This window comes from Phyllobates terribilis, unplaced genomic scaffold (assembly GCF_046119375.1).
Source record: "Phyllobates terribilis strain yellow unplaced genomic scaffold, ASM4611937v1 Scaffold_3584__1_contigs__length_74827, whole genome shotgun sequence".
NCBI classification, from domain to species: domain Eukaryota; kingdom Metazoa; phylum Chordata; class Amphibia; order Anura; family Dendrobatidae; genus Phyllobates; species Phyllobates terribilis.
This window is the reverse complement of record NW_027366337.1, coordinates 1-15571: the sequence shown is the minus strand read 5'-3', so window position 1 is coordinate 15571 and position 15571 is coordinate 1. Positions and strand designations below refer to the sequence as shown.

Sequence of the window (15571 nt, the reverse complement as noted above, 5' to 3'; positions counted from 1 at the left end):
CATTGCATTGCCATGTAATGTGATGCAATGCTATCTTTCTAGCTCTCCCTTTCTACTTCCTTTTGGATAAACAGACATATTAGGCAAGCATTTTGGAGCTTTCACCTAAATAACTACAGGTGGTGAGATAAGCTGCACAATATAATTGACCTTTCAGTATATTGTTGCACACACACCATCTATTTAGCAAATGCCCTTGTTATCAACAGCAGCCTTTTAAACTCACCCGAGCTAACAGGTATGTGCGCTGGTTACACTGCTGCGCTTAAAATTTCTTTTTTGGTTTGCTACAATGCCTTTTCTGAAACGTTGTCTCCTTCTGCTGGAACACTGACTTCTTTCATTTAATGCCTGCAGACTATAAAAGAGAACCCAACCCAAAAAGTTTGGTTGATTAGTCTGTGGCATTCTGTTAAACTGTTGCTTATGGCGGTCTCTGTGAGCTTCTCAGCGACATTCAGCCAGCCAGGTATCCTGCCTGCAGTAGATGGAATGTGGCAATGGAACGCTGGCTGCGCGTGTCATAATAGGCTCTGAGCCTTTATATACCTGTGCACAGCAGCAGCCACCTTCAGTCTGCTGCTGGACAGCCAGCAGCAGCAGCAGCAGCAGGAGAGGTATGTAATCAGGAGCCCTCCTGCTAAGGGTAGACAGCTGCTCGTTCCACCCCACCCCCCGCCTTAATTGGTTCTCCTCCCTTCCAACGGTGTTGAGGCGGGTGGGAACAGCAGGGGGTGAAGGTGCTGTGTTTAAAGAGGTGGAGTTATGCAGATCTAAAACGCGTGGATTGCAGCAGCAGCAAGCCGAAAAGTGCAGGCATGTAAGGGATCTAGAGGTTGACAACATGTCTTCTTAACGGGAGTCCAGGAGCTCATCTCCACAAATGGACTTTTTAGGATCCTTGGGTGGCTCCGTAGTTTGAAACCAATTCTGGTTATCGCTTCTCGGCCTTTTGGCTAAGATCAAGTGTAGTATCTGTTCTTATCAGTTTAATATCTGATACGTCCCCTATCTGGGGACCATATATTAAATGGATTTTTAGAACAGGGAGATGGAAAAAGAGCTTGCTCTGTCCACTCCACGCATTGACCTGGTATTGCAGTATCTCCAGGACCGGTGCACCCCTTCTTTAATGCAGTTTCTAAAATCAGAAAGAATTGAATTCAATGTTTTTTGTTCATTTTGCTTGTTTGTCGGATTTTGGGATGGACTCTTTGGCTCTGCTTTTCTTCTCCTCATTGGATTTTTCATGTTCAAAGTTGCAGAAGCCAGATTACAAGCTCATTTTGGTTCAACTTCAGCAACTGTGCATTGCATTGCCATGTAATGTGATGCAATGCTATCTTTCTAGCTCTCCCTTTCTACTTCCTTTTGGATAAACAGACATATTAGGCAAGCATTTTGGAGCTTTCACCTAAATAACTACAGGTGGTGAGATAAGCTGCACAATATAATTGACCTTTCAGTATATTGTTGCACACACACCATCTATTTAGCAAATGCCCTTGTTATCAACAGCAGCCTTTTAAACTCACCCGAGCTAACAGGTATGTGCGCTGGTTACACTGCTGCGCTTAAAATTTCTTTTTTGGTTTGCTACAATGCCTTTTCTGAAACGTTGTCTCCTTCTGCTGGAACACTGACTTCTTTCATTTAATGCCTGCAGACTATAAAAGAGAACCCAACCCAAAAAGTTTGGTTGATTAGTCTGTGGCATTCTGTTAAACTGTTGCTTATGGCGGTCTCTGTGAGCTTCTCAGCGACATTCAGCCAGCCAGGTATCCTGCCTGCAGTAGATGGAATGTGGCAATGGAACGCTGGCTGCGCGTGTCATAATAGGCTCTGAGCCTTTATATACCTGTGCACAGCAGCAGCCACCTTCAGTCTGCTGCTGGACAGCCAGCAGCAGCAGCAGCAGGAGAGGTATGTAATCAGGAGCCCTCCTGCTAAGGGTAGACAGCTGCTCGTTCCACCCCACCCCCCGCCTTAATTGGTTCTCCTCCCTTCCAACGGTGTTGAGGCGGGTGGGAACAGCAGGGGGTGAAGGTGCTGTGTTTAAAGAGGTGGAGTTATGCAGATCTAAAACGCGTGGATTGCAGCAGCAGCAAGCCGAAAAGTGCAGGCATGTAAGGGATCTAGAGGTTGACAACATGTCTTCTTAACGGGAGTCCAGGAGCTCATCTCCACAAATGGACTTTTTAGGATCCTTGGGTGGCTCCGTAGTTTGAAACCAATTCTGGTTATCGCTTCTCGGCCTTTTGGCTAAGATCAAGTGTAGTATCTGTTCTTATCAGTTTAATATCTGATACGTCCCCTATCTGGGGACCATATATTAAATGGATTTTTAGAACAGGGAGATGGAAAAAGAGCTTGCTCTGTCCACTCCACGCATTGACCTGGTATTGCAGTATCTCCAGGACCGGTGCACCCCTTCTTTAATGCAGTTTCTAAAATCAGAAAGAATTGAATTCAATGTTTTTTGTTCATTTTGCTTGTTTGTCGGATTTTGGGATGGACTCTTTGGCTCTGCTTTTCTTCTCCTCATTGGATTTTTCATGTTCAAAGTTGCAGAAGCCAGATTACAAGCTCATTTTGGTTCAACTTCAGCAACTGTGCATTGCATTGCCATGTAATGTGATGCAATGCTATCTTTCTAGCTCTCCCTTTCTACTTCCTTTTGGATAAACAGACATATTAGGCAAGCATTTTGGAGCTTTCACCTAAATAACTACAGGTGGTGAGATAAGCTGCACAATATAATTGACCTTTCAGTATATTGTTGCACACACACCATCTATTTAGCAAATGCCCTTGTTATCAACAGCAGCCTTTTAAACTCACCTGAGCTAACAGGTATGTGAGCTGGTTACACTGCTGCGCTTAAAATTTCTTTTTTGGTTTGCTACAATGCCTTTTCTGAAACGTTGTCTCCTTCTGCTGGAACACTGACTTCTTTCATTTAATGCCTGCAGACTATAAAAGAGAACCCAACCCAAAAAGTTTGGTTGATTAGTCTGTGGCATTCTGTTAAACTGTTGCTTATGGCGGTCTCTGTGAGCTTCTCAGCGACATTCAGCCAGCCAGGTATCCTGCCTGCAGTAGATGGAATGTGGCAATGGAACGCTGGCTGCGCGTGTCATAATAGGCTCTGAGCCTTTATATACCTGTGCACAGCAGCAGCCACCTTCAGTCTGCTGCTGGACAGCCAGCAGCAGCAGCAGCAGGAGAGGTATGTAATCAGGAGCCCTCCTGCTAAGGGTAGACAGCTGCTCGTTCCACCCCACCCCCCGCCTTAATTGGTTCTCCTCCCTTCCAACGGTGTTGAGGCGGGTGGGAACAGCAGGGGGTGAAGGTGCTGTGTTTAAAGAGGTGGAGTTATGCAGATCTAAAACGCGTGGATTGCAGCAGCAGCAAGCCGAAAAGTGCAGGCATGTAAGGGATCTAGAGGTTGACAACATGTCTTCTTAACGGGAGTCCAGGAGCTCATCTCCACAAATGGACTTTTTAGGATCCTTGGGTGGCTCCGTAGTTTGAAACCAATTCTGGTTATCGCTTCTCGGCCTTTTGGCTAAGATCAAGTGTAGTATCTGTTCTTATCAGTTTAATATCTGATACGTCCCCTATCTGGGGACCATATATTAAATGGATTTTTAGAACAGGGAGATGGAAAAAGAGCTTGCTCTGTCCACTCCACGCATTGACCTGGTATTGCAGTATCTCCAGGACCGGTGCACCCCTTCTTTAATGCAGTTTCTAAAATCAGAAAGAATTGAATTCAATGTTTTTTGTTCATTTTGCTTGTTTGTCGGATTTTGGGATGGACTCTTTGGCTCTGCTTTTCTTCTCCTCATTGGATTTTTCATGTTCAAAGTTGCAGAAGCCAGATTACAAGCTCATTTTGGTTCAACTTCAGCAACTGTGCATTGCATTGCCATGTAATGTGATGCAATGCTATCTTTCTAGCTCTCCCTTTCTACTTCCTTTTGGATAAACAGACATATTAGGCAAGCATTTTGGAGCTTTCACCTAAATAACTACAGGTGGTGAGATAAGCTGCACAATATAATTGACCTTTCAGTATATTGTTGCACACACACCATCTATTTAGCAAATGCCCTTGTTATCAACAGCAGCCTTTTAAACTCACCCGAGCTAACAGGTATGTGCGCTGGTTACACTGCTGCGCTTAAAATTTCTTTTTTGGTTTGCTACAATGCCTTTTCTGAAACGTTGTCTCCTTCTGCTGGAACACTGACTTCTTTCATTTAATGCCTGCAGACTATAAAAGAGAACCCAACCCAAAAAGTTTGGTTGATTAGTCTGTGGCATTCTGTTAAACTGTTGCTTATGGCGGTCTCTGTGAGCTTCTCAGCGACATTCAGCCAGCCAGGTATCCTGCCTGCAGTAGATGGAATGTGGCAATGGAACGCTGGCTGCGCGTGTCATAATAGGCTCTGAGCCTTTATATACCTGTGCACAGCAGCAGCCACCTTCAGTCTGCTGCTGGACAGCCAGCAGCAGCAGCAGCAGGAGAGGTATGTAATCAGGAGCCCTCCTGCTAAGGGTAGACAGCTGCTCGTTCCACCCCACCCCCCGCCTTAATTGGTTCTCCTCCCTTCCAACGGTGTTGAGGCGGGTGGGAACAGCAGGGGGTGAAGGTGCTGTGTTTAAAGAGGTGGAGTTATGCAGATCTAAAACGCGTGGATTGCAGCAGCAGCAAGCCGAAAAGTGCAGGCATGTAAGGGATCTAGAGGTTGACAACATGTCTTCTTAACGGGAGTCCAGGAGCTCATCTCCACAAATGGACTTTTTAGGATCCTTGGGTGGCTCCGTAGTTTGAAACCAATTCTGGTTATCGCTTCTCGGCCTTTTGGCTAAGATCAAGTGTAGTATCTGTTCTTATCAGTTTAATATCTGATACGTCCCCTATCTGGGGACCATATATTAAATGGATTTTTAGAACAGGGAGATGGAAAAAGAGCTTGCTCTGTCCACTCCACGCATTGACCTGGTATTGCAGTATCTCCAGGACCGGTGCACCCCTTCTTTAATGCAGTTTCTAAAATCAGAAAGAATTGAATTCAATGTTTTTTGTTCATTTTGCTTGTTTGTCGGATTTTGGGATGGACTCTTTGGCTCTGCTTTTCTTCTCCTCATTGGATTTTTCATGTTCAAAGTTGCAGAAGCCAGATTACAAGCTCATTTTGGTTCAACTTCAGCAACTGTGCATTGCATTGCCATGTAATGTGATGCAATGCTATCTTTCTAGCTCTCCCTTTCTACTTCCTTTTGGATAAACAGACATATTAGGCAAGCATTTTGGAGCTTTCACCTAAATAACTACAGGTGGTGAGATAAGCTGCACAATATAATTGACCTTTCAGTATATTGTTGCACACACACCATCTATTTAGCAAATGCCCTTGTTATCAACAGCAGCCTTTTAAACTCACCCGAGCTAACAGGTATGTGCGCTGGTTACACTGCTGCGCTTAAAATTTCTTTTTTGGTTTGCTACAATGCCTTTTCTGAAACGTTGTCTCCTTCTGCTGGAACACTGACTTCTTTCATTTAATGCCTGCAGACTATAAAAGAGAACCCAACCCAAAAAGTTTGGTTGATTAGTCTGTGGCATTCTGTTAAACTGTTGCTTATGGCGGTCTCTGTGAGCTTCTCAGCGACATTCAGCCAGCCAGGTATCCTGCCTGCAGTAGATGGAATGTGGCAATGGAACGCTGGCTGCGCGTGTCATAATAGGCTCTGAGCCTTTATATACCTGTGCACAGCAGCAGCCACCTTCAGTCTGCTGCTGGACAGCCAGCAGCAGCAGCAGCAGGAGAGGTATGTAATCAGGAGCCCTCCTGCTAAGGGTAGACAGCTGCTCGTTCCACCCCACCCCCCGCCTTAATTGGTTCTCCTCCCTTCCAACGGTGTTGAGGCGGGTGGGAACAGCAGGGGGTGAAGGTGCTGTGTTTAAAGAGGTGGAGTTATGCAGATCTAAAACGCGTGGATTGCAGCAGCAGCAAGCCGAAAAGTGCAGGCATGTAAGGGATCTAGAGGTTGACAACATGTCTTCTTAACGGGAGTCCAGGAGCTCATCTCCACAAATGGACTTTTTAGGATCCTTGGGTGGCTCCGTAGTTTGAAACCAATTCTGGTTATCGCTTCTCGGCCTTTTGGCTAAGATCAAGTGTAGTATCTGTTCTTATCAGTTTAATATCTGATACGTCCCCTATCTGGGGACCATATATTAAATGGATTTTTAGAACAGGGAGATGGAAAAAGAGCTTGCTCTGTCCACTCCACGCATTGACCTGGTATTGCAGTATCTCCAGGACCGGTGCACCCCTTCTTTAATGCAGTTTCTAAAATCAGAAAGAATTGAATTCAATGTTTTTTGTTCATTTTGCTTGTTTGTCGGATTTTGGGATGGACTCTTTGGCTCTGCTTTTCTTCTCCTCATTGGATTTTTCATGTTCAAAGTTGCAGAAGCCAGATTACAAGCTCATTTTGGTTCAACTTCAGCAACTGTGCATTGCATTGCCATGTAATGTGATGCAATGCTATCTTTCTAGCTCTCCCTTTCTACTTCCTTTTGGATAAACAGACATATTAGGCAAGCATTTTGGAGCTTTCACCTAAATAACTACAGGTGGTGAGATAAGCTGCACAATATAATTGACCTTTCAGTATATTGTTGCACACACACCATCTATTTAGCAAATGCCCTTGTTATCAACAGCAGCCTTTTAAACTCACCCGAGCTAACAGGTATGTGCGCTGGTTACACTGCTGCGCTTAAAATTTCTTTTTTGGTTTGCTACAATGCCTTTTCTGAAACGTTGTCTCCTTCTGCTGGAACACTGACTTCTTTCATTTAATGCCTGCAGACTATAAAAGAGAACCCAACCCAAAAAGTTTGGTTGATTAGTCTGTGGCATTCTGTTAAACTGTTGCTTATGGCGGTCTCTGTGAGCTTCTCAGCGACATTCAGCCAGCCAGGTATCCTGCCTGCAGTAGATGGAATGTGGCAATGGAACGCTGGCTGCGCGTGTCATAATAGGCTCTGAGCCTTTATATACCTGTGCACAGCAGCAGCCACCTTCAGTCTGCTGCTGGACAGCCAGCAGCAGCAGCAGCAGGAGAGGTATGTAATCAGGAGCCCTCCTGCTAAGGGTAGACAGCTGCTCGTTCCACCCCACCCCCCGCCTTAATTGGTTCTCCTCCCTTCCAACGGTGTTGAGGCGGGTGGGAACAGCAGGGGGTGAAGGTGCTGTGTTTAAAGAGGTGGAGTTATGCAGATCTAAAACGCGTGGATTGCAGCAGCAGCAAGCCGAAAAGTGCAGGCATGTAAGGGATCTAGAGGTTGACAACATGTCTTCTTAACGGGAGTCCAGGAGCTCATCTCCACAAATGGACTTTTTAGGATCCTTGGGTGGCTCCGTAGTTTGAAACCAATTCTGGTTATCGCTTCTCGGCCTTTTGGCTAAGATCAAGTGTAGTATCTGTTCTTATCAGTTTAATATCTGATACGTCCCCTATCTGGGGACCATATATTAAATGGATTTTTAGAACAGGGAGATGGAAAAAGAGCTTGCTCTGTCCACTCCACGCATTGACCTGGTATTGCAGTATCTCCAGGACCGGTGCACCCCTTCTTTAATGCAGTTTCTAAAATCAGAAAGAATTGAATTCAATGTTTTTTGTTCATTTTGCTTGTTTGTCGGATTTTGGGATGGACTCTTTGGCTCTGCTTTTCTTCTCCTCATTGGATTTTTCATGTTCAAAGTTGCAGAAGCCAGATTACAAGCTCATTTTGGTTCAACTTCAGCAACTGTGCATTGCATTGCCATGTAATGTGATGCAATGCTATCTTTCTAGCTCTCCCTTTCTACTTCCTTTTGGATAAACAGACATATTAGGCAAGCATTTTGGAGCTTTCACCTAAATAACTACAGGTGGTGAGATAAGCTGCACAATATAATTGACCTTTCAGTATATTGTTGCACACACACCATCTATTTAGCAAATGCCCTTGTTATCAACAGCAGCCTTTTAAACTCACCCGAGCTAACAGGTATGTGCGCTGGTTACACTGCTGCGCTTAAAATTTCTTTTTTGGTTTGCTACAATGCCTTTTCTGAAACGTTGTCTCCTTCTGCTGGAACACTGACTTCTTTCATTTAATGCCTGCAGACTATAAAAGAGAACCCAACCCAAAAAGTTTGGTTGATTAGTCTGTGGCATTCTGTTAAACTGTTGCTTATGGCGGTCTCTGTGAGCTTCTCAGCGACATTCAGCCAGCCAGGTATCCTGCCTGCAGTAGATGGAATGTGGCAATGGAACGCTGGCTGCGCGTGTCATAATAGGCTCTGAGCCTTTATATACCTGTGCACAGCAGCAGCCACCTTCAGTCTGCTGCTGGACAGCCAGCAGCAGCAGCAGCAGGAGAGGTATGTAATCAGGAGCCCTCCTGCTAAGGGTAGACAGCTGCTCGTTCCACCCCACCCCCCGCCTTAATTGGTTCTCCTCCCTTCCAACGGTGTTGAGGCGGGTGGGAACAGCAGGGGGTGAAGGTGCTGTGTTTAAAGAGGTGGAGTTATGCAGATCTAAAACGCGTGGATTGCAGCAGCAGCAAGCCGAAAAGTGCAGGCATGTAAGGGATCTAGAGGTTGACAACATGTCTTCTTAACGGGAGTCCAGGAGCTCATCTCCACAAATGGACTTTTTAGGATCCTTGGGTGGCTCCGTAGTTTGAAACCAATTCTGGTTATCGCTTCTCGGCCTTTTGGCTAAGATCAAGTGTAGTATCTGTTCTTATCAGTTTAATATCTGATACGTCCCCTATCTGGGGACCATATATTAAATGGATTTTTAGAACAGGGAGATGGAAAAAGAGCTTGCTCTGTCCACTCCACGCATTGACCTGGTATTGCAGTATCTCCAGGACCGGTGCACCCCTTCTTTAATGCAGTTTCTAAAATCAGAAAGAATTGAATTCAATGTTTTTTGTTCATTTTGCTTGTTTGTCGGATTTTGGGATGGACTCTTTGGCTCTGCTTTTCTTCTCCTCATTGGATTTTTCATGTTCAAAGTTGCAGAAGCCAGATTACAAGCTCATTTTGGTTCAACTTCAGCAACTGTGCATTGCATTGCCATGTAATGTGATGCAATGCTATCTTTCTAGCTCTCCCTTTCTACTTCCTTTTGGATAAACAGACATATTAGGCAAGCATTTTGGAGCTTTCACCTAAATAACTACAGGTGGTGAGATAAGCTGCACAATATAATTGACCTTTCAGTATATTGTTGCACACACACCATCTATTTAGCAAATGCCCTTGTTATCAACAGCAGCCTTTTAAACTCACCCGAGCTAACAGGTATGTGCGCTGGTTACACTGCTGCGCTTAAAATTTCTTTTTTGGTTTGCTACAATGCCTTTTCTGAAACGTTGTCTCCTTCTGCTGGAACACTGACTTCTTTCATTTAATGCCTGCAGACTATAAAAGAGAACCCAACCCAAAAAGTTTGGTTGATTAGTCTGTGGCATTCTGTTAAACTGTTGCTTATGGCGGTCTCTGTGAGCTTCTCAGCGACATTCAGCCAGCCAGGTATCCTGCCTGCAGTAGATGGAATGTGGCAATGGAACGCTGGCTGCGCGTGTCATAATAGGCTCTGAGCCTTTATATACCTGTGCACAGCAGCAGCCACCTTCAGTCTGCTGCTGGACAGCCAGCAGCAGCAGCAGCAGGAGAGGTATGTAATCAGGAGCCCTCCTGCTAAGGGTAGACAGCTGCTCGTTCCACCCCACCCCCCGCCTTAATTGGTTCTCCTCCCTTCCAACGGTGTTGAGGCGGGTGGGAACAGCAGGGGGTGAAGGTGCTGTGTTTAAAGAGGTGGAGTTATGCAGATCTAAAACGCGTGGATTGCAGCAGCAGCAAGCCGAAAAGTGCAGGCATGTAAGGGATCTAGAGGTTGACAACATGTCTTCTTAACGGGAGTCCAGGAGCTCATCTCCACAAATGGACTTTTTAGGATCCTTGGGTGGCTCCGTAGTTTGAAACCAATTCTGGTTATCGCTTCTCGGCCTTTTGGCTAAGATCAAGTGTAGTATCTGTTCTTATCAGTTTAATATCTGATACGTCCCCTATCTGGGGACCATATATTAAATGGATTTTTAGAACAGGGAGATGGAAAAAGAGCTTGCTCTGTCCACTCCACGCATTGACCTGGTATTGCAGTATCTCCAGGACCGGTGCACCCCTTCTTTAATGCAGTTTCTAAAATCAGAAAGAATTGAATTCAATGTTTTTTGTTCATTTTGCTTGTTTGTCGGATTTTGGGATGGACTCTTTGGCTCTGCTTTTCTTCTCCTCATTGGATTTTTCATGTTCAAAGTTGCAGAAGCCAGATTACAAGCTCATTTTGGTTCAACTTCAGCAACTGTGCATTGCATTGCCATGTAATGTGATGCAATGCTATCTTTCTAGCTCTCCCTTTCTACTTCCTTTTGGATAAACAGACATATTAGGCAAGCATTTTGGAGCTTTCACCTAAATAACTAGAGGTGGTGAGATAAGCTGCACAATATAATTGACCTTTCAGTATATTGTTGCACACACACCATCTATTTAGCAAATGCCCTTGTTATCAACAGCAGCCTTTTAAACTCACCCGAGCTAACAGGTATGTGCGCTGGTTACACTGCTGCGCTTAAAATTTCTTTTTTGGTTTGCTACAATGCCTTTTCTGAAACGTTGTCTCCTTCTGCTGGAACACTGACTTCTTTCATTTAATGCCTGCAGACTATAAAAGAGAACCCAACCCAAAAAGTTTGGTTGATTAGTCTGTGGCATTCTGTTAAACTGTTGCTTATGGCGGTCTCTGTGAGCTTCTCAGCGACATTCAGCCAGCCAGGTATCCTGCCTGCAGTAGATGGAATGTGGCAATGGAACGCTGGCTGCGCGTGTCATAATAGGCTCTGAGCCTTTATATACCTGTGCACAGCAGCAGCCACCTTCAGTCTGCTGCTGGACAGCCAGCAGCAGCAGCAGCAGGAGAGGTATGTAATCAGGAGCCCTCCTGCTAAGGGTAGACAGCTGCTCGTTCCACCCCACCCCCCGCCTTAATTGGTTCTCCTCCCTTCCAACGGTGTTGAGGCGGGTGGGAACAGCAGGGGGTGAAGGTGCTGTGTTTAAAGAGGTGGAGTTATGCAGATCTAAAACGCGTGGATTGCAGCAGCAGCAAGCCGAAAAGTGCAGGCATGTAAGGGATCTAGAGGTTGACAACATGTCTTCTTAACGGGAGTCCAGGAGCTCATCTCCACAAATGGACTTTTTAGGATCCTTGGGTGGCTCCGTAGTTTGAAACCAATTCTGGTTATCGCTTCTCGGCCTTTTGGCTAAGATCAAGTGTAGTATCTGTTCTTATCAGTTTAATATCTGATACGTCCCCTATCTGGGGACCATATATTAAATGGATTTTTAGAACAGGGAGATGGAAAAAGAGCTTGCTCTGTCCACTCCACGCATTGACCTGGTATTGCAGTATCTCCAGGACCGGTGCACCCCTTCTTTAATGCAGTTTCTAAAATCAGAAAGAATTAAATTCAATGTTTTTTGTTCATTTTGCTTGTTTGTCGGATTTTGGGATGGACTCTTTGGCTCTGCTTTTCTTCTCCTCATTGGATTTTTCATGTTCAAAGTTGCAGAAGCCAGATTACAAGCTCATTTTGGTTCAACTTCAGCAACTGTGCATTGCATTGCCATGTAATGTGATGCAATGCTATCTTTCTAGCTCTCCCTTTCTACTTCCTTTTGGATAAACAGACATATTAGGCAAGCATTTTGGAGCTTTCACCTAAATAACTACAGGTGGTGAGATAAGCTGCACAATATAATTGACCTTTCAGTATATTGTTGCACACACACCATCTATTTAGCAAATGCCCTTGTTATCAACAGCAGCCTTTTAAACTCACCCGAGCTAACAGGTATGTGCGCTGGTTACACTGCTGCGCTTAAAATTTCTTTTTTGGTTTGCTACAATGCCTTTTCTGAAACGTTGTCTCCTTCTGCTGGAACACTGACTTCTTTCATTTAATGCCTGCAGACTATAAAAGAGAACCCAACCCAAAAAGTTTGGTTGATTAGTCTGTGGCATTCTGTTAAACTGTTGCTTATGGCGGTCTCTGTGAGCTTCTCAGCGACATTCAGCCAGCCAGGTATCCTGCCTGCAGTAGATGGAATGTGGCAATGGAACGCTGGCTGCGCGTGTCATAATAGGCTCTGAGCCTTTATATACCTGTGCACAGCAGCAGCCACCTTCAGTCTGCTGCTGGACAGCCAGCAGCAGCAGCAGCAGGAGAGGTATGTAATCAGGAGCCCTCCTGCTAAGGGTAGACAGCTGCTCGTTCCACCCCACCCCCCGCCTTAATTGGTTCTCCTCCCTTCCAACGGTGTTGAGGCGGGTGGGAACAGCAGGGGGTGAAGGTGCTGTGTTTAAAGAGGTGGAGTTATGCAGATCTAAAACGCGTGGATTGCAGCAGCAGCAAGCCGAAAAGTGCAGGCATGTAAGGGATCTAGAGGTTGACAACATGTCTTCTTAACGGGAGTCCAGGAGCTCATCTCCACAAATGGACTTTTTAGGATCCTTGGGTGGCTCCGTAGTTTGAAACCAATTCTGGTTATCGCTTCTCGGCCTTTTGGCTAAGATCAAGTGTAGTATCTGTTCTTATCAGTTTAATATCTGATACGTCCCCTATCTGGGGACCATATATTAAATGGATTTTTAGAACAGGGAGATGGAAAAAGAGCTTGCTCTGTCCACTCCACGCATTGACCTGGTATTGCAGTATCTCCAGGACCGGTGCACCCCTTCTTTAATGCAGTTTCTAAAATCAGAAAGAATTGAATTCAATGTTTTTTGTTCATTTTGCTTGTTTGTCGGATTTTGGGATGGACTCTTTGGCTCTGCTTTTCTTCTCCTCATTGGATTTTTCATGTTCAAAGTTGCAGAAGCCAGATTACAAGCTCATTTTGGTTCAACTTCAGCAACTGTGCATTGCATTGCCATGTAATGTGATGCAATGCTATCTTTCTAGCTCTCCCTTTCTACTTCCTTTTGGATAAACAGACATATTAGGCAAGCATTTTGGAGCTTTCACCTAAATAACTACAGGTGGTGAGATAAGCTGCACAATATAATTGACCTTTCAGTATATTGTTGCACACACACCATCTATTTAGCAAATGCCCTTGTTATCAACAGCAGCCTTTTAAACTCACCCGAGCTAACAGGTATGTGCGCTGGTTACACTGCTGCGCTTAAAATTTCTTTTTTGGTTTGCTACAATGCCTTTTCTGAAACGTTGTCTCCTTCTGCTGGAACACTGACTTCTTTCATTTAATGCCTGCAGACTATAAAAGAGAACCCAACCCAAAAAGTTTGGTTGATTAGTCTGTGGCATTCTGTTAAACTGTTGCTTATGGCGGTCTCTGTGAGCTTCTCAGCGACATTCAGCCAGCCAGGTATCCTGCCTGCAGTAGATGGAATGTGGCAATGGAACGCTGGCTGCGCGTGTCATAATAGGCTCTGAGCCTTTATATACCTGTGCACAGCAGCAGCCACCTTCAGTCTGCTGCTGGACAGCCAGCAGCAGCAGCAGCAGGAGAGGTATGTAATCAGGAGCCCTCCTGCTAAGGGTAGACAGCTGCTCGTTCCACCCCACCCCCCGCCTTAATTGGTTCTCCTCCCTTCCAACGGTGTTGAGGCGGGTGGGAACAGCAGGGGGTGAAGGTGCTGTGTTTAAAGAGGTGGAGTTATGCAGATCTAAAACGCGTGGATTGCAGCAGCAGCAAGCCGAAAAGTGCAGGCATGTAAGGGATCTAGAGGTTGACAACATGTCTTCTTAACGGGAGTCCAGGAGCTCATCTCCACAAATGGACTTTTTAGGATCCTTGGGTGGCTCCGTAGTTTGAAACCAATTCTGGTTATCGCTTCTCGGCCTTTTGGCTAAGATCAAGTGTAGTATCTGTTCTTATCAGTTTAATATCTGATACGTCCCCTATCTGGGGACCATATATTAAATGGATTTTTAGAACAGGGAGATGGAAAAAGAGCTTGCTCTGTCCACTCCACGCATTGACCTGGTATTGCAGTATCTCCAGGACCGGTGCACCCCTTCTTTAATGCAGTTTCTAAAATCAGAAAGAATTGAATTCAATGTTTTTTGTTCATTTTGCTTGTTTGTCGGATTTTGGGATGGACTCTTTGGCTCTGCTTTTCTTCTCCTCATTGGATTTTTCATGTTCAAAGTTGCAGAAGCCAGATTACAAGCTCATTTTGGTTCAACTTCAGCAACTGTGCATTGCATTGCCATGTAATGTGATGCAATGCTATCTTTCTAGCTCTCCCTTTCTACTTCCTTTTGGATAAACAGACATATTAGGCAAGCATTTTGGAGCTTTCACCTAAATAACTACAGGTGGTGAGATAAGCTGCACAATATAATTGACCTTTCAGTATATTGTTGCACACACACCATCTATTTAGCAAATGCCCTTGTTATCAACAGCAGCCTTTTAAACTCACCCGAGCTAACAGGTATGTGCGCTGGTTACACTGCTGCGCTTAAAATTTCTTTTTTGGTTTGCTACAATGCCTTTTCTGAAACGTTGTCTCCTTCTGCTGGAACACTGACTTCTTTCATTTAATGCCTGCAGACTATAAAAGAGAACCCAACCCAAAAAGTTTGGTTGATTAGTCTGTGGCATTCTGTTAAACTGTTGCTTATGGCGGTCTCTGTGAGCTTCTCAGCGACATTCAGCCAGCCAGGTATCCTGCCTGCAGTAGATGGAATGTGGCAATGGAACGCTGGCTGCGCGTGTCATAATAGGCTCTGAGCCTTTATATACCTGTGCACAGCAGCAGCCACCTTCAGTCTGCTGCTGGACAGCCAGCAGCAGCAGCAGCAGGAGAGGTATGTAATCAGGAGCCCTCCTGCTAAGGGTAGACAGCTGCTCGTTCCACCCCACCCCCCGCCTTAATTGGTTCTCCTCCCTTCCAACGGTGTTGAGGCGGGTGGGAACAGCAGGGGGTGAAGGTGCTGTGTTTAAAGAGGTGGAGTTATGCAGATCTAAAACGCGTGGATTGCAGCAGCAGCAAGCCGAAAAGTGCAGGCATGTAAGGGATCTAGAGGTTGACAACATGTCTTCTTAACGGGAGTCCAGGAGCTCATCTCCACAAATGGACTTTTTAGGATCCTTGGGTGGCTCCGTAGTTTGAAACCAATTCTGGTTATCGCTTCTCGGCCTTTTGGCTAAGATCAAGTGTAGTATCTGTTCTTATCAGTTTAATATCTGATACGTCCCCTATCTGGGGACCATATATTAAATGGATTTTTAGAACAGGGAGATGGAAAAAGAGCTTGCTCTGTCCACTCCACGCATTGACCTGGTATTGCAGTATCTCCAGGACCGGTGCACCCCTTCTTTAATGCAGTTTCTAAAATCAGAAAGAATTGAATTCAATGTTTTTTGTTCATTTTGCTTGTTTGTCGGATTTTGGG

General features: G+C 45.1%; 12 non-coding genes across 12 annotated transcripts; all 12 read left to right on the top strand.

Annotated features, from left to right (window-relative positions):
• The first annotated feature begins 936 nt into the window (after positions 1-936).
• LOC141248104 (U2 spliceosomal RNA) lies at positions 937-1127 on the top strand. Its single transcript, XR_012311362.1, has one exon. It is a non-coding gene; the product is annotated as a U2 spliceosomal RNA (small nuclear RNA).
• Positions 1128-2242: 1115 nt separating this feature from the next.
• On the top strand, positions 2243-2433 carry LOC141248103 (U2 spliceosomal RNA). Its single transcript, XR_012311361.1, has one exon. It is a non-coding gene; the product is annotated as a U2 spliceosomal RNA (small nuclear RNA).
• Positions 2434-3548: 1115 nt separating this feature from the next.
• Positions 3549-3739, top strand: LOC141248102 (U2 spliceosomal RNA). Its single transcript, XR_012311360.1, has one exon. It is a non-coding gene; the product is annotated as a U2 spliceosomal RNA (small nuclear RNA).
• A 1115-nt stretch (positions 3740-4854) lies between these two features.
• On the top strand, positions 4855-5045 carry LOC141248101 (U2 spliceosomal RNA). The gene has a single exon (XR_012311359.1). It is a non-coding gene; the product is annotated as a U2 spliceosomal RNA (small nuclear RNA).
• A 1115-nt stretch (positions 5046-6160) lies between these two features.
• LOC141248100 (U2 spliceosomal RNA) lies at positions 6161-6351 on the top strand. Its single transcript, XR_012311358.1, has one exon. It is a non-coding gene; the product is annotated as a U2 spliceosomal RNA (small nuclear RNA).
• Positions 6352-7466: 1115 nt separating this feature from the next.
• LOC141248099 (U2 spliceosomal RNA) lies at positions 7467-7657 on the top strand. Its single transcript, XR_012311357.1, has one exon. It is a non-coding gene; the product is annotated as a U2 spliceosomal RNA (small nuclear RNA).
• A 1115-nt stretch (positions 7658-8772) lies between these two features.
• Positions 8773-8963, top strand: LOC141248095 (U2 spliceosomal RNA). The gene has a single exon (XR_012311355.1). It is a non-coding gene; the product is annotated as a U2 spliceosomal RNA (small nuclear RNA).
• Positions 8964-10078: 1115 nt separating this feature from the next.
• Positions 10079-10269, top strand: LOC141248143 (U2 spliceosomal RNA). The gene has a single exon (XR_012311399.1). It is a non-coding gene; the product is annotated as a U2 spliceosomal RNA (small nuclear RNA).
• A 1115-nt stretch (positions 10270-11384) lies between these two features.
• On the top strand, positions 11385-11575 carry LOC141248131 (U2 spliceosomal RNA). Its single transcript, XR_012311388.1, has one exon. It is a non-coding gene; the product is annotated as a U2 spliceosomal RNA (small nuclear RNA).
• A 1115-nt stretch (positions 11576-12690) lies between these two features.
• On the top strand, positions 12691-12881 carry LOC141248119 (U2 spliceosomal RNA). Its single transcript, XR_012311377.1, has one exon. It is a non-coding gene; the product is annotated as a U2 spliceosomal RNA (small nuclear RNA).
• A 1115-nt stretch (positions 12882-13996) lies between these two features.
• On the top strand, positions 13997-14187 carry LOC141248108 (U2 spliceosomal RNA). Its single transcript, XR_012311366.1, has one exon. It is a non-coding gene; the product is annotated as a U2 spliceosomal RNA (small nuclear RNA).
• Positions 14188-15302: 1115 nt separating this feature from the next.
• LOC141248089 (U2 spliceosomal RNA) lies at positions 15303-15493 on the top strand. Its single transcript, XR_012311349.1, has one exon. It is a non-coding gene; the product is annotated as a U2 spliceosomal RNA (small nuclear RNA).
• The last annotated feature ends 78 nt before the right edge of the window (positions 15494-15571 follow it).